At 41.0% G+C, this 24,263-nt stretch overlaps 1 protein-coding gene across 1 annotated transcript in view; it reads left to right on the top strand.

Moving 5' to 3' along the window:
* The window catches only part of LOC117487191 (potassium voltage-gated channel subfamily KQT member 5-like), a gene marked incomplete at its 3' end in the record, with an annotated part of 75,334 nt that overhangs the window by 1,322 nt on the left and 49,749 nt on the right, over positions 1-24,263 (top strand).

The raw sequence follows: 24,263 nt of genomic DNA, 5'->3' as shown, positions 1-24,263 counted from the left end.
CAATGGAGTCAGTAAATGAGACACTATATAATGGCCAATCTCTTCCAAATTGTTACGCAACACTAGAAGCTAAAACAGATTTGGGGTTCTTGGAGAAGGCCAACAAGCTGTCAACGAGGGTGAATGTACAGTAACATCCACTTCTGCATTATTTTGAGTCTTTCATCACTGGTTTAGACATTGGCTTTAAAAAGAGTGGCTCTGGGAAAAGCCCTGGAGGGACACTTTTAAAGCTATATTCAGTTTAAGTTACTGATTTAAAAACTGCCTTCAGTTTACCACAGCTAGGTTTCTCTGGTGTGAAATTGCCAACATTTGATTTTAATTCTCCTTTTTAGTTTCCTCTCTTTCATCCAGATTCATTAACTCATTTGCAGATTATTGCAAAAATGTGAGATGAGCTTTTCTGGTTCGTGTCCGTCTAAACAAACACCTTTTTGCTCTTCTGCCTGGTGCTGTTTTGGTCCCAAGGGGATTGTCAACATGACACACAAGCTTTCTGTAGACTATATTGATCCACAACTGTTTGTATCTTGGCTGTGCTCGAATCTTTAGAGATAGTGTCTTGTTCTTTGGAATACACTGGTCATCTGCAAGATCCTTTTCTGTTTTGCACTGTTTGCTGTGCTGTTTCTGCACTGCACATCCAAGAGATCACCTGTCAATCAAACGCAGTAGACAATGCTGAGATTTGATTGAGTCTGCTCAGTGTTGGAAGCAGTCGATGCTCATGTTAAGTTGTTTTTCAGTTTATTTGAAACACCTGGCAATATAAATCACATCATATCCTGTGTGACTTTGTTTTTATAATAACAATTATTTATATGAACATGTGGCAGATTGTTGGACAGGGAGTTGGTTCATGGGAAAGCAGGCTCTGTTCTTTTAACAGAATACACACTGTATGTCCTGTTTCTCGCTGTCTGCTTTTATATCACTGCATGTACAGTATATAGACAACAAATACATTATGCATGGGTCTATGTATCTGTTTCACACACTTGCTCCACAACGCCTACCCACCGCCACATGGTAAGGGTGGTGGAACCCCACATCCCTTCCCGTGAGAAGGAGGAAGTGGAACTGTCAGAGGAGGGGCTGCGAGGCCGGATGTTGACCTTTTATTTGCTCAGACGGGACAGCTGAGGTCGCAGGGGTTAAGTCGTTACATCTGCTCACAACCACGGCCTTAAATAAACCATTTAAGTGAGATAAAGAAACATCAGTGAGATTAGGAATATAATCCCAAATCGAGAGCACATTGGCAGGAGGCTTTGAGGAAAAGGCATTTAAGGATTCAGATGATAATCAAAGCTGTGTTTTGTTTTCAGTTTGATATGCAGACATATTCTTCTCTTTAGCTATTATGTATTGAATGATATTGACTTTATAATAGATGTTTTCTTGCATTAAATTAATCATTTGGATATGGTATACCAGCTCTAGTGTCGGTAGTGATAAATGCAACACCGTAATAAATTTGAACTCCCAAAAAATAATGTTTGCAAAGGGAGAGTTTTAATTGAGTTATTTTGGAGATGACTACAAATGACATCATTAGCCAAACATCGACTTCATGTAAGTAAAGCAGATGTAAAAGAAAGATTATTTTCAACAGTCACAGTGAATGTCTGGGATTTAGATTTGAAGAGCAGTTTGTGTTGTTGCAGTCATCTTCATGTACACTTACACTTTAGACCTGGTGATTCATAGATAAAGGAATTGTTTTTAAAGGAGTGCAGATTGTTTGCTAATCACAGAACATTTGTACTTGTTTTGCTGTGTTTGTTTTATGGGCATTGACATCTCAGATGTTACAATGCCAAAAATAATTTGCAAAAACAGTTTCAACAAGGGACAATTTTAGTGTCCAAGTGGACTGTTGTAATAGTATCTACTTACGTGAGTGAACATGTACGCTTTTAGTTTGTCGAAGGATAAATTACGTCCATTAAATGCAACAGGGGTTCTCTGCACTTCCTTTTGAGGGCAAATTCTATTGAGTGATGTCTGACCCGTGTGGTAGACGGACTCCAACATAAACTCACTGCAACAGAGCAATGATCGCTATGCATTCAACTAATTGTGTTTTAATAGTTTATGTCCAAGCAAACAATTTCTTTGTACACATTCAAAACAAGCAGAGAAATGTAAGCATCTCAATCAAATCTGCTAACTCGAAAAACATGGAGGTCTAAATGCGTTTTGGTGCCATTTCACACTGGACTCAATGTGTTGGGGGGAACAGTTTATATTCCTCTTGATTCAGTCAAATGAAATTCAGTCTCTTTTGTTGCGTGAAAAATGTATTTAGCAATCATTTCACCATCTGTTAAATCTTTAATTGATTTCTGGTGTGGGATTTATAGAGAAACTTTTCCTCATTTGTGGAGTTTCTTTGAAGTCGTCATTTCTGTTTGCTTGAAGTCAACTTTAAGACCTACGGGCAACTGGTATCTAAAGTCACTGATCCTAATACATTCTGCTGAACTCATTAAATACATTTAATGTGCTGCTTTAATGAAACTTTGAAGTTTGAATTTAATTGGTATAAATAACAAGTCACATCTCGTATGCAATCACTTTTAATGTGGATAGTTGTGGATATATCAGGTGAAAGCTAGTCAGTGAATGCAGCATTGCATTGCAATGTCTTCACAGTGAAAACACACTCGTTATGGCTGTTTTGTCCTGCATTGATTTACAGTCATTTCAGTCTGTCACATGTCATTTAACTGAATTGATGTCATAGTGGTCCCTCTCCTTCAGTCACTGCAGTGTGTGTTGTTGCTAGGTAGCAGCAGGGAGTAGTATGTAACCACACATATACACACATACTTGTACTGTTGCTTACACACAAGCACATGTAAGCCTGTGTATACAAAAGTCAAAGTCGATACAGAAACATGCAAAAAACAAAGATGTATGGGCAATAAATACAATCACTAATAGACATTTTAAAATGATTAGGGTTGTCCTTCAATAAAATATATTATTGTGATTAATATTATGATTCATAGGTAATGATGAATCTGTTTGAAATGTATCATAGAATAGACCCTCCAGAAAAACGCGGGCTAAAATCCTTGATTATGCGGGCTAAAATCCTTGATTATGCGGGCTAAAATCCTTGATTATGCGGGCTAAAATCCTTGATTATGCGATTAAACATGCGGGGTTTTTATGTGAAATATGCGGAGAAGTTGCGAAATATGCGGAAATATGCGAAAAGTTGCGAAATATGCGGGAGGCGGAAAAAAGGTGATTCTTTTCCCACACCCTGTTACTAGGCTACTACTGAATGAAAGGAAGCCCTTTTAAAGAGTTCCTATGATACACACACACACACACACACACACCTCCGCCTCATTCTGTTTTCATTTACCCGTTCGTTATCTGACCAGCTTCAATCTTGTATGTTCCAACACACAGTTGCACGGGGTGCAGAATAGTTTCCCCCCACTTTCGTGCAAGACATCTGCGTACTGCTTTGCCCGGTCTTTAGCAGAAATGTTCGTAGGCAAATGGGATGGATTCGATTTGTTCATCTTGGTCAGAGCCGTATAATAGTATAATTATAATAGTATATAATAATAATAGTATAATAGTAGGCTATATAATAATCTATGTGGCGCTGATCTTGTTGCTTTTCTCTCTCGTGTGAGTTCCACACATTCACTCTACGGTGTTGTTTACCTGCGCGAGCTGATGACATCACTACTTCACGTTAACTTTTTTTTCCCTCAATTTTGTGTGGAAAAATGCGGGGATTATGCGACCTTTTAAGAAATATGCGGCCTTTTAAAAATATGCGCTATTTTGTTGATTATGCGGTAGATTATGCGATCGCATAATCGCGTTTTTCTGGAGGGTCTAATAGAAGACGTTTATTTAAGTATTTAAAGGGGCCCCTTTATTATTTTTGGGGTTTTCCCTTATCTGTAGTCTGTGAGGTTTGTGTGCATATAAATGGTCTGCAGAGGCTAAAATCCCAAAGTTCCCTCTAACACTCTGTTGGCTCTGTGGAGGACTTTTCTGCAATGCTCCAGCTCCGTTTATGAGAGTTAAGTTGTTAAATCTATCCTTCCATGAGAAGATACATTAACAACAGCTAACAATACATATCTTCACTTCTGCGATTTGTGTCCACAATGTGCAATCTTTGCTTCCGGAGAAGAAATGGTGGTGTTAAATAGAATTTGGATAAGATGTTATTATCGTGTTAACCTTAATAGCCATAAAATAATACACACAAACTCACTTATATCAACAAATATACTGAGCATGTAAAAACACAATGCACATACAGTCACATTTATAAACCGAAACACTTCCACACGTGGTAGGAGACGAACAAACAGGAAGAAAAGTTTCCTTTGATGGTTTCATTAGTAAGCAGTTGTGTAGGAACAGATGCTGCTTTGTGTGTTTGTGTATTTAGATCCATGCTGTGAAAATGTGTGAAAAAGAACAGCTTGATGGTGCATGTGTATTACTCTGTGTACTCTCTAGGAATTTCTGATGGTCTGCAGTATTAACCGAGACATTGATAGGCATCTGGCCTTACTTCTGGCCAAATAGTGCTCCCACTGCTGGCATTCAAATTCATTCTCTTAATGAGATGGCGTGTGTTGGCCTCATTACATTTTCGGAAATGGGTTCCAGCCACAGTCCAATTTAGGTGCTAAACTGTGAAGATGACCCCCTTCTGTTTTTGTGTGTATAACAATATTTAATACAGTTTCTTTTAACTGTTTGCTCAATTGTTGAGGTTTTTCTGCACAAGATGTGGCACCTGACCGTGCCTTGATGTGTGTATGTGTTGGTCCATGATGTTTCTGTGTCTTGAAAGTGAGTAAGAGTGTGTATACAACACTCCTCTGAGAGATTGATTACGTTACACGGTGTGAGTGCGTCATTCATTAATCCCAGGGCGTTCTGGACCATCGACAGGTAACAGTTCAACCCAGCCTGAGGCAATGCCATGAGGAAAACACACACACTTTGTCCAGTGATCAACCTATATCCAGTTTATCCTTTAACCACAAAAAGCATTCAATGTAATTACTCTAAACTCCAGTTTACTCTTTAAAGGTCCCATGTCATGGCCATTTCTTCTGATCATAATTCCATTGTTGAGATATACTAAAATAGATTTATATTGTGCAATTTTACAAACTCAAATTGGTTTCTCATACAGCATCTCTGTATAGTATGTGTATTCACTCTCTGTCCTAAACGGCTTGTTGGAGCTCCTGCCCCCCCTTCCTGTGAGCCCAGTGGCCGTCTGCGAGACAGCGAGACACAGCGAAACCCAGCCCGAAACCCAGCCCGAAACCAGCCCGAAACCAGCCCGAGCACACACACACACCCGCAGCCTGGCCGGGAGTTTGTGTGTGTGCTCAGGCTGAGTTCCGCGGTGTCTCGCTGTCTCGCTGACCCCACACCAGTAAGCCAGCTCACACTGTCCGCTCCTCGCAGCAGCGAGCCTCGCAACGTCCCGCCAAGTGTGTGTGTGTTAGGGATGCCAGAAACTGACCATGATCAAAATCGAAAATCGGACAGCCCTGGCGAATATTAATCGATTATTCGACACCCCCCGTAACGTAACATCACTATACCCACTAAGGAGATACCACCCTGCAATGGCCTAAATACGTCACTATACCCAAATACGTCACTATACCCAAGAAGAAAACAATGGAAAAAGAGAAATCTCCAACGAGGCGTTCTGGGGCAGCATAGACTGGTCTTTTCTGTGTTAGAGTTTTACTCGCTACAGGGTGTACTTTGAGGGTTTGTGACTCTGCAGACCGTTTGCATGCAGAAAAAGCTACATAACACACAAGGGGACGGGTAATAACCGGAAAAGCATGACATGGGACCTTTAAAGGAAAAGACTACAGTATTTATTTCTATATGAACAGCCACATAGCAATAACACTGAGGATTGGTTATTACAAAACCTACCTAAAGTAACATCTTGTGGTTCACGGAATAATTTCCTCATAGAAGTAAAAAAGATGTGAATAGCCTGACAGTGTTGTAGCGCATCAAACATCTGAGGGCAGGGGAAAGGAGCAGCAGATATGCCTTTTGACAACTCCAATGGTTTATTTATGTTGTGTCTTTTTAGCTAGGTTGCAAAGAAACCAGTATCTCAGTAACAAGTCGACGACGTAACGACGTAACGGTACCAATTTTCCTACAGTATACTGCAGCTACCATAGGTACCAAGGATTAAGGATGAGACTAACGGCATGAACCTAGCACTTGATGAAGGGGGATTTTTTCTCTTCCATGATTAGAATGCACATTTAAAAATGAAATTACAGTCGCTGATTGTTTGAGTCTTACATTGTTTACACTCAGCGCAGCACTTTTGCTCTTTAAAATAAGTCAGTAATGAGAGTTTAAGCGTGCATAAGTTTATTAAATATAAAACCTTAGACAGGGCTGTTGCACAGAGGTTATTAAACTGCAGGTGCATTGATCCCTTCCCCTAAAAATGTGAAATGCACTCAGACCTGAAGGAGATAAAAGGCATCCTAAAGAGACTGCACTTTGTTTCCTGAGAACATGACATTTGAGACACCTGAGCACATAAAAGAGTCTCTGTGTTTAGGTTCAGAGGCTCTTCCAGGTAGAAAGGAGGATGTTGGCTAGCCCCCAATGGAAAATGCTGGAAAATGCTAAGGACCCATTAGATAGGATGAAAAGAAAGAGATGCGTGTGTGTGTATGCATGTATAAATACTGTCATAATGTGTTCCGGTGTTTGCATGAATGGGTACAGAGTAGGTACCTATTAAAGGTAATGTGTGTTTTATTTTCTGTCTTCACTGGAGCGTGTAACACAACACAGACGGTGTGTGTGTCCCAGGTCACCCGTTGGTACAAAGTCATTCAGGGCAAAACTGAGGGATGGATGGAGAGGAAGCAAGAGCAATGAAAACATTGAGAGATTCAAATGTGTTGAGAGAAACAGAATGTTAAAGTGTGTGTATTCCATGTGTTCTGGAAAAAAGGCAACATCTGCTTGTGTGATTTTAATTGAAGAAAAAGGCACTTTTAGTTGTCAAAAGTATTTCACAGACAGCTCTGCATGTAACATACTGTATACAAGCACGCACTGACAGGTGTATCAAAAATGCAAGAGCACGTCAACACCAGGACGTTTTATACTTTTTATCTTCTGCAATAATAAAGTTAAAGCACATACGGTATATATATATATATATATATATGTATTTATTTATAGAAGGACCATGCATACAAAAACATTAATCTCAGCAAAGAGAAGAGATGCAGTATGCCAGATTATAGCTAATAGCTAATTTCCATCTGTGGTCCTCAGGCAGGTTCATAACAATCAATTTCTTTTTAGGATTAACACCCAGAAGCAGCTTAAGGAAAGCTTCTTAATTTCTATTAAAATACATAGAGGTTCAGTAATTAGGAAAACCTTCCCTATAGGAATTATGATTCTAGCAAATTGTGGTTCTTACTTACTTAAACCTTTTTAAAGATAGGAACCCATCAGATTGGACTTTTAAGTTCTGTTATCATTATGTGGTTATACAGCGGAGAGTTGGTTTGTCTTTTTAATTTGCATTCAATGACACTCCAACATCATCCCAATGTGTCCTCCCACTAACGCCTCAGCAGTCAGTTGAGAAGCTTTTTGCGAGGAGGACGTTTTATTTATCAATCAAACTGATGATTAATGCATAAATCAGTGCATCACTCTGCAAACACCCTAGAGTGTACCAGGAATGCTTAGGATGGTTTCATGACACCCACTACATTATTCTCCTCAATACTGCTGTGTCAAGCGCACTTTCAAATGTGTAAAGCTAATTATCATGCATCAGTGGAGAGATTTGATCGCATCAACTTGTCGTTTCATCAGAGAACCAGTCGCCAGCATCAGTCAGAGCTCAGTGGTGAGGAGGTGCGAGATTGGAGAAGGGAGTGCAGTGACAAATGTACTGTGACTTCCTGTGCAGGTCACACAGGAAGTGTGTAGGTTGTAGGTCTGTGTGTCTCGAGTTGTTCGAGCAGATACTTGCATGTGAATGAGTGTGTAGTGAAAGTCTGAAGAGAAAGTAAGAATGCAAGGTGTGTGTGTGTGTGTGTGTGTGTGTGTGTGTGTGTGTGTGTGTGTGTGTGTGTGTGTGTGTGTGTGTGTGTGTGTGTGTGTGTGGTGTGTGTGTGTGTGTGTGTGTGTGTGTGTGTGTGTGTGTGTGTGTGTGTGTGTGTGTGTGTGTGTGTGTGTTTGTGTGTGTGTGTGTGTGTGTGTGTGTGCGCGCATCAGTCATCCGGCAGTCCTCGTGTATCAGCGGAGGTGCCAGTTTGTTGAGCAGTCCCGAGAGCTGATGGATGGAGACAGGCTGAGATCAACGGTCCTTCCGCCCACACTGAGTGCACCGCTGCTGGGTACACGTCACACCAGTGTCCCCTGCTCCACCATACATGTCACATAGTTCAAAAGACTCAAAGAAATCCCTTTTACACACACACACACACACACACACACACACACACACACACACACACACACACACACACACACACACACACACACACACAAACAGGGCAGAGATACACACATGCATTCTCAGGGACATTCTCTTCCCTATTGCCTCATTCCCTCTCACACACAAACATCAGTCGGTCCATTTTTGTACAAGCTCTGGTTGCTAGGGCCAACACGTATTTTCGGGGGAAAACATATTTTTTGGGCAGGCACACACACACACACACACACATACACACACGTGCGCGCACACGCACCCGCACACACACACACGCTTTGTATAGTTAGCTTTGCTCTATAGTTTTATCACCATTAAAACTCATTGTGTCTGGTTCACACATGGCATGCTTTTCCCTTATAGTTCATTTCCTGAGGGCTGTCTGCATGGATTTTAATCCTCGGAGCTTGTTAAAAGTTATTTCATAGAAACCTGGAAAGTCTTAGACCTTGCCAATAAGCTTTACTTCCATTTTGTTGAAGTACTTTACATAATTGAGGGGAGTAGAACGCAGCCATGTGCGTCTGTTTCACAGCGTCATCATAAAGGTTGCAACTGTTTGTTGGCAGGTCGTCGTTCTCACACGTCGCAGCACCTTGTACTTTCATTGGTTGCCTGGCAACAACGCTTCAGTGGTCCTAAAAGTCTTTTGACACCTTAAAATCCAAAAAGTAAGCATTTTCTGGAAGTTTCTCCCTGCTTCCTGTCTTTAGGTCTCTGTAATGAGCATATTTCACAGGGCAACAACTGTTTAGGGAAATCGACTAATTTTCCTTAAATATAATGTTTAACTATAGTGGAGTAAATTGGACAGTATTCACCTCTGACATGTTCTTGAATATTGTAACAGTATTAATCAGGAATATTTCTACACTGTCTATACTCAAGCATTTCCATTTTATCCTAAGTAGAAGATTACAATTTTAGCACAACATACTGTGGTATTAAAATTGAAGTTTTCATACCGTGTATATTTGCTTATACACAGTATTAAAGAAACTGACATAAGAGTAAACATACATTGTCAATAATCACAAGACATCATTTAAAAGCTCTTAGAGGCTATTTTTCATTCAGAATTTACCTTAACATGCTATAGTGCTGCTAACATGCTTTGTTTTAAAGTTTTGTAATTCTGGTTTACAATTGTGCTTTTTATAATCTGTCATTTCTTTAAGAGTCACGGCCCGTCCACACAGCGGCGTGCGTTGAAAGCTTCACCATTCACTTTGAATGGGGTGACGTCACTTTTCGCCGAACTGCATTGTGGGAAGCGAAGCGGAGCTTTGCTGGTGTGGCTCGCTGCAAAAGTTGAGCAATGTTCAACTTTTGAAGCCTCGGCAGAAGCGTCAGCCAATCGAATCATATGCCAGTACAAGCTCTAGCCAATCAAACCGCTGCTTGTGTGTCAGGGGCGGGAGATTCATGTGATTGGTTGTTGGTCGAGTTTCAGACACGCCCGCCGGCAAGCTTCAACGCACACCGCTGTGTGGACGGGCCGTCACTGCAACTGATAGGAATAAATAACTCTTTATAGGATCACACACACACACACACACACACACACACACACACACACACGCACACGCACACACACACACGTCCATGCATTCCTCTGACTCACTCTTTGCTCCAAACCCTTCAGAAATGAGATACAGATACATCAAGAATGCTGTACAGCTTTACAGTGTGAATATTTCACACATGCACATTGATATATCGTGGCAAAAACATACAATCCAGCTCAGCCCGACACATCTTGTGAATAATTTATTTGGGTATATCAATCACATTTTCCTGGGTGAAACACTGACTCATGCTGAACAACATCAGCTCACCCACGCTGGCACTTCCTCAGACGGAGTGAGACAGAGCACCGTGCGGCCAGGTGGCGGCTTCGTTTGACATGTTTTCTCCCACTGCTAGAATAATTGGAATAGGAGAAATGAAATGCAGAAGACAAGAGGTATTGAGAGGAAAAGAGACTGACAGGATGTGTGAGAAAAGAAGAGGTGACGAGAGAAGTGTTTACGAAGAAGGGCAATGTTCTTTTTTTGAAGTGATATCTCTGCACTGCTGTAAGATACCTGACAGTCCACCATGTGGTTGAATTACCCCTTCAACACACAATAAAGCCAAATTCAATCTTTCTGCATGTCCTCTAAGGTCCGCTTTGTTCCTTTTGAGGCACATTTCCTATATAGTGACATTCATTTTTAAAGGTCACCTATTATGCAAAATCCACTTGTTCACGTCTCTTCTACATCAACATGTGTCCCCTCTGTGTAAAGAGATTCTGAAAGTTTCAGGGAAAAAGATTCTCTCTCTTTTTGTCCTGATTCATTTATATAAAAACCTGTCTGAAAATGAGCTGATCAGATTTTGGCCACTTTATGTCATAACGATGTTTTGGCTTGGTAACCATTAGCCAATCACCAACCAAGGTAACCCCCCCCCCCCCCCCCCCCCCCCCACCTTATCACCTGAATCTCCTCCTAGAGCACCATTGAGTTCTTTTTAACCAAATATCTCTCAGAGGGGCGTGGGGAGGGGCTCCTTATTTTCATCTAAAGTAACAGACAGAGAATCAGCACTTTGGAAACAGGGCTGAAACAGAGGGGATTATGGGATGCTGCAATGATCTGTTTGGTGTTTCAGACAAACACTTCAGAGACAAGTTCTGTATATATCTGAGACCTGTAATATATTGATGAAAAACAGTATAATAGGGGACCTTTAAAGAGAATACAATAACAGGAAAATAAGGTTGAACTTCTTGCAAACAACGTAAATGGAACGGAGTGTGGATGGGTAACTGTATGCGTGGAACACCAGTGTGACGCAAATTCTTAATAACCCATCAATGGAACAGCGTGCACATCCACCCAATAACAACATTGACATTTTACCTGATGGGAAATGAGACCGTGAAGCATGGCTGCCTCCAACCTCAGGTTCTCCAGATTAGCAGGTCTCTCCTTTTGATTGAGGCAAAGCAAAAGTGATAAATATCGTCAGTGAATATGAAAAGTTTGCCATTCCTGAGTTGACAATATGATTTGGGATGTGTCACTTCAGCACAGAGTGGTCCAACATTGAAAACAATGTGCCAGATTAATGCTAAATATATCGGTACAACTTCCATTTCTCTGTGTCGCACTGTGATGAGGTACATGCATGAGTTTATGTCCTTACTTTCTTTATTCAGCCTCTGCTTTTGTGCAGTTCATGTTGAACAATATTGAGTGACGACCAGCTGCAGGTAAATGCACCCTACTCGGCAACCATTATCTAACGTGTAGGGGTCATGTGGTATTAATGACATGGAAAAATGGATGAATGTGATTAATTAACCTGCATGTAGGTCTCTATATTAAGACCGTTACACCTTTTTTTCCTACATCTGATTACAGTGTTTTGAAAGTAATATATGTATACATGCATGCGCTATGTAGCAGAACTGGGGACAAAAAAACATTTTAGTATTTATGACATCACGTCTCAGGAAAGTAGAGCTGTCATTGACAACGCTTCAGGCATCAACAGAGACGTACACACTATACTACAGCTTTTATGCAAATTCGACCAATTTAGTGTGTTTCTGGCCTGGAATATAAAGTAAGCGGCACACCCTCTATATCCAACCCAGCAGAGAGGACAATCGGAGAGGACAGTGTTTTAGTGTGTAACAGCAACATTTGTACAAGTTACTGCACGGTATCCTTCATTTACCATTTCATTTAATATTCTGATCCTGTTAATTAGGGCTGTGCAATTAATCGTATATTAATCTCGATTACGATTTTGGCTTGCAACGATTACGAAAACAACGTAATCGAAATAAAACGATTATTATTATTATTTTTTCAATAAATGGATGTTTTCAAAGTAAATGGATAATCGTTTTTAATAATCGTGATATCAATTATTGACCAAAAATAATCGTGATTATGATTTTTGCCATAATCGCACAGCCCTACTGTTAATGTGGGTAGGCGTTTCAGTCGGCCTTGTCTTACAGCGTGAACTCATTAAAAGGTAGAAACAGCAGGAGCTTTTCTCTGACGGCAGAAGTCAGTCTTGAACAATCTGTTTTTGGTGTTTTGTATCGAACATTTGGCGTATAGAGAAGATGCTTTTAAAGCGGCGAAGGAACACAACTGTTAACAACATTTTCACGTCAGTTTGATTTAAAGATGAACATTTCTCTCTCTGTGTTGTCAAATCTGTTGTGAGTCAATGTTTTTTTATTGCCCTTAAATTGTGTTTTTCGTGCAGGCGTTACACTGCTGTCATGCTTTGAAGTGCTCTGAGTGAAGAATCGTTGGCATATGTGTCAGAGTTTAATGAAACCGAATAACCTAGACAAGCTACGTCTTTCGATCTTTTATTAAAAGCTATCGGGAGCCAGAACATCTCGTTGTTGAGATAAAGTTCCCCGGAGAAGCATGAGTACTGTCCACCAGCTGATCCTCTTTGTTTACTGAGTGGGGTTATTTATTGTCTTGAGATCAAGGCTCCTCATTTAATTGTTGGACTGTCGGATGATTCAAACTGAGAGATGATGCATCACATTGCTAACATCTTTAAGGGACACAAGGCGGCAATTGCTGAGCAGCCACAGATTGCTTTCCCTCCAATACATTGCACAAAAGCACAAAATGGCCAGTTTTACACACGTCTTTTGTGTCAAAGCTCTATTAGAATAGAATAGAATAGAATGGGAGGGATGAGACCCCTCTGTAATGGTCCCACATGCAGAGCACACAGCACACACAGTGAAATGTGTTCTCTGCTTTTAACCCATCCTAGTACCATGAGTCTAGTAGTAGGAGCAGTGAGCAGCTATTGTACAGCACCCGGGGAGCAATGGGAGTGAGGGGGGAAGGGGGTTGTCCGGTGCCTTTCTCAAGGGCACCACAGCAGGGCAGGAGGTGAACTGGGACCTCACCAAGTAGCAGTCCACACTCCCTCTAGGTCTGTTCGGGGACTTGAACCGGCGACCCTACGGCTCACAGTCCAAGCCCCTACTGACTGAGCCACTGCCGGTGAAATTACCCTGCAATTATGTGAAAGCATCTTCCTATACATACAGCTCCTGAGTTCTTAGGTTTCTAAGTGACACTCAATAGAGCCAATTTGACTGAACCAATGTATTGGGAATTGATTATTGAATTGCAGAATATCTACAGAGTTTAAGCACTTTTATTTGTAAAGCTCCTTTCAAATAACATGTTTGAAATAAAAAGTATTTTCACATAACATATATTTGACCTAAACTACATTCCAGGCTAGTTAATGGTTACATTACATGTCACTTGTTAGACGCTTTTATCCAAAGCGACTTACATACTCAATACTGTGGGCAATCCCCACAGGAGCAATTTGGGGTGAAGTGTCTTGCCCAGGGACACAACGACATGCTGACTGCAGTGGGGTTTGAACCTGTGCTCCCTCGATCCGAACACCAACGCTCCCCCCACTGCGCCACACGCCTCCTGGTTACATCCGTTTAAACAAATGTATTTGACTTGGACTTTAGGAGGAAGTCAGATGTCTTTGGATTGATTTTGCTGCTCCTGCTGGGTGCCAGTAGAGATTGATTGAGGTCACGGGTTGACCTGTTTCCTAACATCAGACTCCATCAGATATGGGGTGTTTCTCAATGTCGAGGACGCTTGCTTGGTAGCACATGTCGTCCGAGTCACTTCCTTCAGAAGCGAGGCAAGAATACTTCCTGGCATTCGGAAAACGAAGAGTGGAACAGGCTAGCAAGTGTGCAGGTGTGCGTCATATGAGAGGCCCCGCCTTACATTTTCCGCCACAGATTTTGGGAAATTGGTCCGTGCGCAAAGCATTGTGGGGATTTTAGGACCGCGGAGTCTACACATCGAAATTTCTCGCTACGAAGTACGCCGGGCTCGGTTGAATTCCAAGTATGCTGGACATTGGAACAGTCCTTCGGCGGCACTCGATGACGTAGTATGCTTGAAATAGTGGCTCTGGAGCAGCCTTCCTCGACATTGAGAAACACCCAGTGTCTCATGGGGGTTGCTGTGAAGCGGAGGTGAACGAGATGATGATGTAATGAAGGAAAAGCTGGAAGATTATATTAATTTGTGCCAGAGGAAGAAGAGCAGGTTTTAGGCTGAAGTGTGTGTGTGTAATTGCCAAGTAGGCTTTGTTTCTGTTTCAACATGACCGCTCAAATGTCACTACTGTTTAGGATTTTTCTCCGCAGATATTCAACTATTTATAAAAACGGTTCGGCTCTCTGCGCATAGGAATTAGTTTGTGTACGTGTATGTACACTGAAATTGTGTGTTTCAAATATTTTCCACATACCTGCCCAAAAAATATGTGTTGGCCCTAGCAACCAGAGCTTGTACAAAAATCGACCGACTGATGTGTGTGTGTGAGAGGGAATGAGGCAATAGGGAAGAGAATGTCCCTGAGAATGCATGTGTGTATCTCTGCCCTGTAGAGAGGTGTGTGTGTGTGTGTGTGTGTGTGTGTGTGTGTGTGTGTGTGTGTGTGTGTGTGTGTGTGTGTGTGTGTGTGTGTGTGTGTGTGTGTGTGTGTGTGTGTGTGTGTGTGTGTGTGTGTGTGTGTGTGTGTGTGTGTGTGTGTGTGTGTGTGTGTGTGTGTGTGTGTGTGTGTGTGTGTGTGGGAGAATAGTGCCCAGTCCATTGACAGGAGTCGGTCTAATGTGGAGTGAGTCTCTGTGTTCTCTTAGTAAGCTTCACTAAGGCCAGCAGCCAGCAGAGCAACCAGCCTGACACAACAAAACAGCTGTTTGGATAACATCTCACCGTATGTTTGTGTTTGAGTAAAACAGAGAGAGAGCATTTTAACATTGGATCTTTTGTGATATAATCAGTCACAAAACTGTTATTAAAAGTCATGTATATCCTAAAACCTTTTAATTTTAGAGTTAAGAATGTAGATTCAAGTTTTTAGGGCCTAGTACTTAAATGTTCTCTATTCTTGAAATTCAGAGCAGGGATTGCCTCCACACAACTCTCAACATTGCGACAGCAGTTAGCGGATAGCGATGCTACCAACAAATAAAGCAAACAACTGCAATAGAGATGAAGGAATTTACATTATAATTAATTGGGAGAACTTGTGTGTGGGTTGTTAAACTTCAGTAACAGAGCTATCGGTTGGGACAGCGTTATCAGCGGTAACTGGCGTATGAGAGCAGTGCCAATCAGCGGCCATTAGCTAGCCACACACAGGAACTCAAATGCTTTAACGTGCACTCATGGCCGAATGGGTTTCGCATGCACAAAGGATCACAGCGTAACCGTTTGTAATTATATCTGTTTTGATATTGGTTTGTTCAGAACATGCAGACCAGGATCTTCTTCAAAAATGTATGTACCAAACAAGACAACATCGTTTTGCACATTTATTTATTTGCATATACATTTTGCAGGGTGTTGCAGATCAACAGAAAGCCGGCACACTGTGTTCTTTGCTGATGTGTGGAAAACTATTCAAGCTTTGTTCAGCATGAGATCAGATCACAGTATGGCATGATGGAAAAAAGCCAGCTATTGACTGACTTCTTTATTAAAACAATGTGGGTTTGTTTGGCTGTGCTGTAAACATATAAACCAGCTGCTCTCCTGTTGTATTTCGGACAAAATAGCTGCTCAAGGAGTGTTTGCTGTAGTGTTAAAGTGCACATGCTGATACCAACAGAAGTGGCCACAGGTGCAATAGTTTGGTCAGAGCAATTGACTGACAAAAAACCTGTTTAGGTTATTCAGTTAATCGCCAACAAAAGGCAGTAAAGCCTAACTCAGGGTTTCCCACACATAGACCATATTAACGTCCGCCAAAGTATATTTCGCGACCGCGATCCGTCCGAAAGCACGACGCCATCTGCGATCGATTAACTACCCCTCCTGTACCTGTTCGCTCTGCTATCGCGTGAAGGGTCTGCTTGAAGCGCTCCGCAGTAACTCCGCTGCGGCGAGGCTCCGGCGAAGAGTTCATGAGCGGGCTCCACTAGCACCCCCCCCCTCCCGTTGATGGCCGTGCTCCACTAACACCCCCACCGCCCCACCTCCGTTCTCGTTTACCACCACAAGTATATTTCAGATCTGTGGGAAACACTGTAACTGAAAATGCAGAAAACTGCAATTCATTGAATGGCCAAAAGTGAGTCAATCTCCTTTCACTTCCATGTTAAATTGCCCGAACTCACAGCAGAAATAAACAGACTTACACCCGAAACAAAAAACGGTTATGATCTTTAAATCTAATCACAGAGACTACATTCATATTTGATACAGTCTATCTATGGAGACAGTGTGTGAAGGCATACAGTAACGTTGATGTCTTTTTCATAGAATTTGCACATCACAGTTTCTGTTTGAGAGTTTGTTCACACAAATCTGAAAAGATATGTCCACTCTAAGACAAATAATGAACACACATTGAAAGCAAATTGCGCACATAAACTCAGTCAGGCACAGGTCTGGTTGGAAAGAGAGGGAGAGGGAAAAGGAGTGAGTGAGAGCAGAGATGGGAGATATTTCTTAGCCTGTGTTGTGCTAAATGTCAACCCATCCAATTCTACATTAGGCTGTTTAAAAGGAGAGTAAAGGTTAAAGATAATAGCCTTCACTTATTTCTTTCACTCTCCCTCTCCTCCCTCCTCCTCTTCCTTTGCTCTCTCACACAACAAACTATTTTGCACTGCTCCAAACGCAACTTCCTATAAATCACCACCATGTTGCACGACCTCGCCACCAGCCCTGCTCGATGAAACTGGAAATGTAAAAGACATTACAGTTGAGATAGATGAGTTGTGATACACGGATATGAACGGACAACAGGGCCGGAAACTAATGGATTCATGAATGCACTTTCCAGCTATTATGTTCCATTAGACACTTCCCCTTTTCTGCAGGAAATGTAGACCTCTGTGTCCTCAGTCTGTGCAGGTTAGGAAGCAAATACCATCATTGGAAAAGTGTCAAGCAATTATCCTGCGTCTGTCTGTGTAGGTGTTTTCTGTTACTTACCAGAAGTGGTGCTAATGCATCTCGGCTGTTTAGGCTAATTGATTTCCTGAGAAAATGTAGCTGGAGCAGAGTGGCTCAGACGGAGCGAATATGTGTCCAAAGCCGAGCCATGGTGCTTTGACAAACCTTAATAAAGGGTAGATTTGGTGGGAGTCATTGTAGGTGATATTTTGAGTTCTTCGACTTACGGTTTTAGGATGACAGGAGAGAAAAAGCTAAGTGTGCATCAACTTTTGCCCTAACGATATCTGAAACAACCGATACAGTACGAAAGCCAACAGTGGAGGGGTAAGAAATGGACTGTTCGGCGACAGTGAAAGGAAAATGACTCCATCTTTTTCTGCGAGACCCTCTGCCAGTTTCCAACTGTGGGAAGGGAGTTAAAACACATTTGATGTTTCAAATTGAATGTTTATCTTTCCAATAAACAAAAGCAATATATTATTTCAAAGATTTTCCCAAAAAGGCTTTTATGCCCCTAAAGACCAGAACAAGGGGGAAAGAAAAACAACCGAAAAACAGATTTCTTGAAAGATAATGTCAAAATCTAACCGTTAAGAACATTTAACCAAAACCAATAAAAGAAAAGAGGGACAGAGCTGTGGAAACTGGGCTAATATGCTCAGATAATTTATGTCATTGGACTCGGTTCTAGTTTTTGAAGAAGAGTTACTGTTCCTGGCACTTTGCTGCAGATGCAAAAACCCTCCGTTGTCAAGCCCTCTTTGGAAAGTAAGGGCTTCTATTCTGGTGCAATTTTGTATGAAACTATGATTGAATCACCCTTTACAGCTCGGGGATCCTCATATCTAATGCTAAAGCCTTCATCGAACCCAAGCTGCAGGGATGTTCGAGCAAACAAATATTCAGCTTGGAGAGGCTCATACAGTATCTCATTCACCTCGGAGCTCAATGTGTGAATATGTAAAATACCCAAGCGCACATGAATGCATCACACTGCTTCAAAGAGACACTCGCATATTTGCACTGCAACTGAACTGTGCGCATTCACACACTAGTAGACACACAAAGATTCCTGGCCCCAAATGAGCTCATCTCTAGCTCCCAACCACAATAGATTTTCCATACTTGCAGACCCAGAAACACACAGAAATACAAATACATGTGAACCGTGACTGCAGCTTATCCAACCAGGACAGCCAAGTGACAAACATCTTCTCCCCCCCCCCCCCGCTTCTGTCTCCTGACCTTGTTAAGTAAAGAAAGGAGGGGCGTAGGAGGGGGAACACGTCATGTTTTGTAGATGCCGGCAGATAACTTCTGTCAAGGGTTTCTGAGGTAAATGGTGCATTGAGTGCAGACAGACTCACATTAAAGAAATGAAGACATGCACTGCACACAAGACCTTCTCCAGACCTGGCTCTAATCCAACCAGAGGAGATATCCAAGTCATCTGTTCTGGGCCCTAAATTATCAAAGCATTTGTTGAACAAGTTCTAAATGTGGAACTGTTTGTAATAAAGTTGTTATTTATCAAACATCTCATGCCCACATTCATGCAATAAACAGTGATAACTCTCACTTGCTCTACATCCGTCTACTCATGCCTGAACTGGTTCATTTACATACAGAATGCCAAATATGGTCAACAAAAAAACAGCCTTCAAATGGACTTTAAGGTGAATCGCTTTCCTCAATAAGTCAAATGCAAGCTAATTTGTTTGGAGACATGATAGATAACTCTTAAAACACATCTGTCATTTTTTTATAATTTGTCATTGCCAGAATTTTAAAGGAGGAATCAAGTGTATCAAGTACACTGAGATGAAGGGAGGAGGGACAGGGTAGAGAAGAAAAGATTCAAGGCTTTTATTGTCATTTGTACATAGCTACAGTGTATATATATATATCAATGAAAATCTTAGGTCACAGGCTCCTCCAACAGTGCAACACAATGAAACAGATAAAATAGTTTGCATGTTGCGGACAAGGTTAAAAGCACACGATGAAAAGTAAACAAACACTGAAATAATACGAAAAAATGGCAGAGTTGGAGAGGAGCCAAAGACATCATCACCGGCGCCATCTGAAAAGTGAGCGTTAAACAGGACAACAGCAAAATCAAGTTGGTACACTGTATTTAGATCTTATTTTTCTGTCTTGTTTATAACGAGCAAATGGTGTGATTAGGGTTAGTCAGGATTCCAGTTTCCTCACCATTAAAGGTGTAACGTTCTGCCACGACAGATTTTGCAAAACTGTTGTAAAAGTGATACACAAACACATTCTGCACATGGGACATGACACAACGCCAGATGAACTACACCCACACACTAAACTCAGGAGAACAGCTGGTCCACCTTAATCAGCCCTCCATTAGTTTGAGTTGTTGACGCTGCTAGCTTCGAGGCTAACCAGAGCCCGCTAGTTCCTTTTGGTTTTTCTTCTTGACCGTACATCATTAATAAATTGCTTTCACACAATGTGGGTGTTTCTCAATGTCGAGGACGCTTCCTTGGTAACACTTGTACCTCCGAGTCAGGTCCTTCAGAAGCGAGGCAAGAATCCTTCCTAGCCTCGGAAAAACGAAGAATGGTGGAACAGGCTAACAAGTGTGCAGGTGTGCGTCATGTGCGAGGCCCCGCCTTAAATGGAGCGCGATTTCCGCCAAAGATTTGGAAATTGGTCCGTGCGCAAAGCATTGTGGGGATTTTAAGACCGCGGAGGATACACATGTGCAGCCTCGAAAATTCCCGCAACGAAGGACGCCGGCCTCAGTAGAATTCCAAGCATCCTGGACATTGGAACAGTCCTTCGGCGGGACTCGATGACGTAGCATCCTTGAAATAGTGGCTCTGGAGCATCCTTCCTCGACATTGAGAAACACCCTGTCTCTCCCTATCACTTTTAATTTTGTAAAACAGTGTTCACGTCTACGCAGTACTCCCCAAAATACAGTTAGATTAATCTTAGATCAGGGGTGTCCAAATATTTTTCCCCGAGGGCCACATACTGAAAAATAAACAAAGGGCTGGGCCAGAGGTATATTGCCTCATAAGTTAAATTATAGGTCAGCAAAATGTATCAAATTATGCTTGATACTTGAAAATGCCTAAAGAAAAAAACAGCCTATATCACAGCTCTCCATAGGGTTTCATTTATTTCGTTGGCAGCTCATCCCTCTGATTGGGATACTGGTTTGAATCTGTTGACCTAGGTCCAATTGTCCAAAATTAACTAAAAAGATTTCTACCCTGAATAGAGTTTCAAACTATTCCTCAGCTTCAACAGAGCTGACCTTAACTTCTTATGAAACAAAAACATAGAAATTCCAGTGTATGGGATTGTCACATATTCCGGTTTGTGGTGGAGGAACATTTTAACTGACAACATGCAATCTGCGTTTCAAATGTTTGTTTGAATTTGTATTTATGAGAGATCAAATTGGAAAATGATGGAAGAGGATGGACGATTCAGCATAACTTTCACCACATCAATGAGACGTGTGTGTGTGTGTGTGTGTGTGTGTGTGTGTGTGTGTGTGTGTGTGTGTGTGTGTGTGTGTGTGTGTGTGTGTGTGTGTGTGTGTGTGTGTGTGTGTGTGTGTGTGTGTGTGTGTGTGTGTGTGTGTGTGTGTGTGTGTGTGTGTGTGTGTGTGTGTGTGTGTGTGTGTGTGTGTGTGTGTGTGTGTGTGTGTGTGTGTGTGTGTGTCCTATAATAAGTGCCACAGATGCTGAAGAGCAAAACAATGACACAAGTGTTGGGAAGCAGAAATAAGACAAAACATATTTATCCCATCAATATTAAAATAGTTGCGGAAAAACAACATTTGGCGGCCAAAAAATCTCCTTTTAACTCTGCGTCTCTGGCAGCTCTGTACGTGTGATTGAGTCAGTTTGTCTGCGTGTGAAGTTGTAATGCTTTTTCCATTATGAATCACTTTTATTATTCATAATTAAGAAAAGCAGGGAGCCTAATGCTACAAAACTAAACAAAAACACCCGTTCAGTGATACAGCTGGCCCATAATCCCATTCTTTAATTGGAAGTAGATGACTGGCGGAGATCAAAACACCATATTGATCGGGGGGAGGAGGATGGGAAGGGCCAATACTTTTCGGTATTATAGTTTGTTTTAAACGCGTCCCACTTTTCTAAAATCACCCTGCTGACAATTACGCTATAAGTAGTATATGTTGGGAACGTAATGCTGTACAAGTTTTATATCTGCAACATGTCGCAGTCAATGTAAATATTTGTTTGTCACAAAGCTATTCCTGGCAGTAAAAGCATAAATAACCTTTTTTGTGATATATGTTTAGGCTAGGGCTGCTCGATTATGGTAAAAATCATAATCACGATTATTTTGGTCAATAATTGATATCACGATTATTAAATACGATTATTCATTGACTTTGGAACAAACTGCCTAAATCGTGCACGTCCGCCGAAACACTTCCTATTTTTAAATCCCGACTAAAAACGCACCTATTTGCCGCTGCTTTTAATTGAGCTTCCCATACTCACACTACAGTATGCCTTTTTAGTCATGTATTCTGTACCAGCTGTGTTTATTTATTTATTTTATTGTCATTATCTTTGCCTTTTTAATAATGTATTTATGCTGTATTTGTTCTTAAATGTCTTTTGCTTTTAAAGGTGGGGTAGGTAATTTTGGAGAAACCAGCTCGAGTGCGCTAGAATTTGAAAATACACAGCCGGAAAGAATCTGCCACTTCCTTATAGAGCCCTTCCTCCAACACACACGAACGCGCACATGACCAATGAGGGCACGAGATAAGTTTGTGCACAGATGGAAGGCTGACAGGCAGGTAGGCCATCCAGTTATTTTAGCCGGGCCGGCTCAAATGATTGGTCGTGCTTTTTACAGTACTACAGCTTCCACAGATGACATTTTTTTATGGATTTTTTGTCAAAGCACTTAAGATATTCATTGCTATCGGGATGTTAAGAGCATTCCATGGAATATAACAAAAAGTGTATCTCGAGCCGGTTTCTCAAACTTACCTACCCCACCTTTAATGTGTAAAGCACTTTGAATCGCCACGTGCTGAAAAGTGCTATATAAATCAAATTGCCTTGCCTTGCCTTTGAAAACATCCATTTATTGAACTTTAAAACAAATACAAATAATAATTTGAACAGTATCTTTTTAACTGTTGATTACCCTGAACGTATAATTCAACTGAAAAACCAATACAAAAATAAATGATACATTTATATTTAAATTTAAATAAATAATGTCAAAATAATAAATACCAATAAACAAGATCAACAAATATTTTGGAGTGCACTTCCACAAGCTACTAAACATATATAAATATGATAAATAAAAATAAATTAGACTATCTATCAAATATGTTGCAGTGCACTGTCAACCTAGCAAAGGTTTTTCGATGATGTTGTTTTCGTAATTGTGGCAGGCCAAAATCGTAATTGCGATTAAAATACGATTAATTGCAAAGCCCTAGTTTAGGCAAATCAAAGCGCTCTGATTAGGGAGAGATGGGATTTATTCACTTTTACAATATTTAAACAAAACTTGACTTTTTTCTTGATCTAGACACCATTCTCTCATGTCAAAGTCCTCATGGGATCAACTTTGTCCAACTTCCTGGATTGGAAACATTGACAGTAGGCGTAAAACAGGCAACAACTACATTTCTAAAGTATTGTATTTAACAATATACAAAATTATTTTGTTGAAAACAATTATGGTAATTGCAAGACATATACTTTTTTTTGTCTACAAGTGAAATGAAAATAATTTGATATTATTTGGACGCATAATCCTCAAACAGTTTCCTTACATTTTGTCACGAAATAATTTAAAACCAATGTTCTTGGTTATGCAAATGGTTGTATGATTCATCGTCCTGGCAAAATAACACATTTATCAAATGCACCTTTTGGCAAATAAATGTTTAGTCCCCATGAAAATGGCACCTTTTGTTATGGGAGAGCATTAGGGCCACATTTATTTATTTTTTTCCGATCTGACTGACAGTGAAATGTGAGAGTCAAGTCAGAATTCGGACTGACTAAAAAAAGAAAATGCACATGTGGCCCTAATCCTCTTCCCTACATTTGAGTCCAGAACAAGACCTGATCTGAAATGCACATTAAAACACTGTTTAGAAAATGGGTCGACACAAACACTACAGTATAATAGGCGTACTAGCCTCTGCCCTTAATGTTTTCATGCTGTATTAATCCTAATGATGGGGAGTGAACCTCCATCATGATCGCTGCTGTGGCTAATTACACATGCTGATTGCTCTCCTGTGAACAGTTATTGTAAATAATCCACTCGGGTGTCTGCTGAAGGCATTACTGACGCTTACTCACTCTCCTGTGCTTTGCCCGTTTCCAAAGCGACTCCAAGCCTTTTTTTAAAACACATACCCTCGCCCTTATTCAAGAAGGAGGAATTGATTACCGCTTGCTGGGTCAGGTCTGTGTGTTTGAAAACACAGCATGCAAATAAACAGATCAATGCACAACCATTTCGTTAGATTCCTGAAACCTGGCTATTTACAATGCACCAAACCTCATAGAGTTTTTCATTTATTAAGTTATAATTGAATATTTAAAGATGTTTAGAGTCTTTGGTTTGGACTCTGTTGTGACAATTGTTTTCCATTTGATAGGAAAACTTTCTGAAAGATCCCAAAACATCTTTTGTTGCTGGTGTGACATTAATGT

This window comes from Trematomus bernacchii, unplaced genomic scaffold, assembly GCF_902827165.1.
Source record: "Trematomus bernacchii unplaced genomic scaffold, fTreBer1.1, whole genome shotgun sequence".
NCBI classification, from domain to species: Eukaryota; Metazoa; Chordata; class Actinopteri; order Perciformes; family Nototheniidae; genus Trematomus; species Trematomus bernacchii.
Note: the sequence above shows the minus strand (reverse complement) of the source record. Positions and strands in the feature narration are given on the sequence as shown.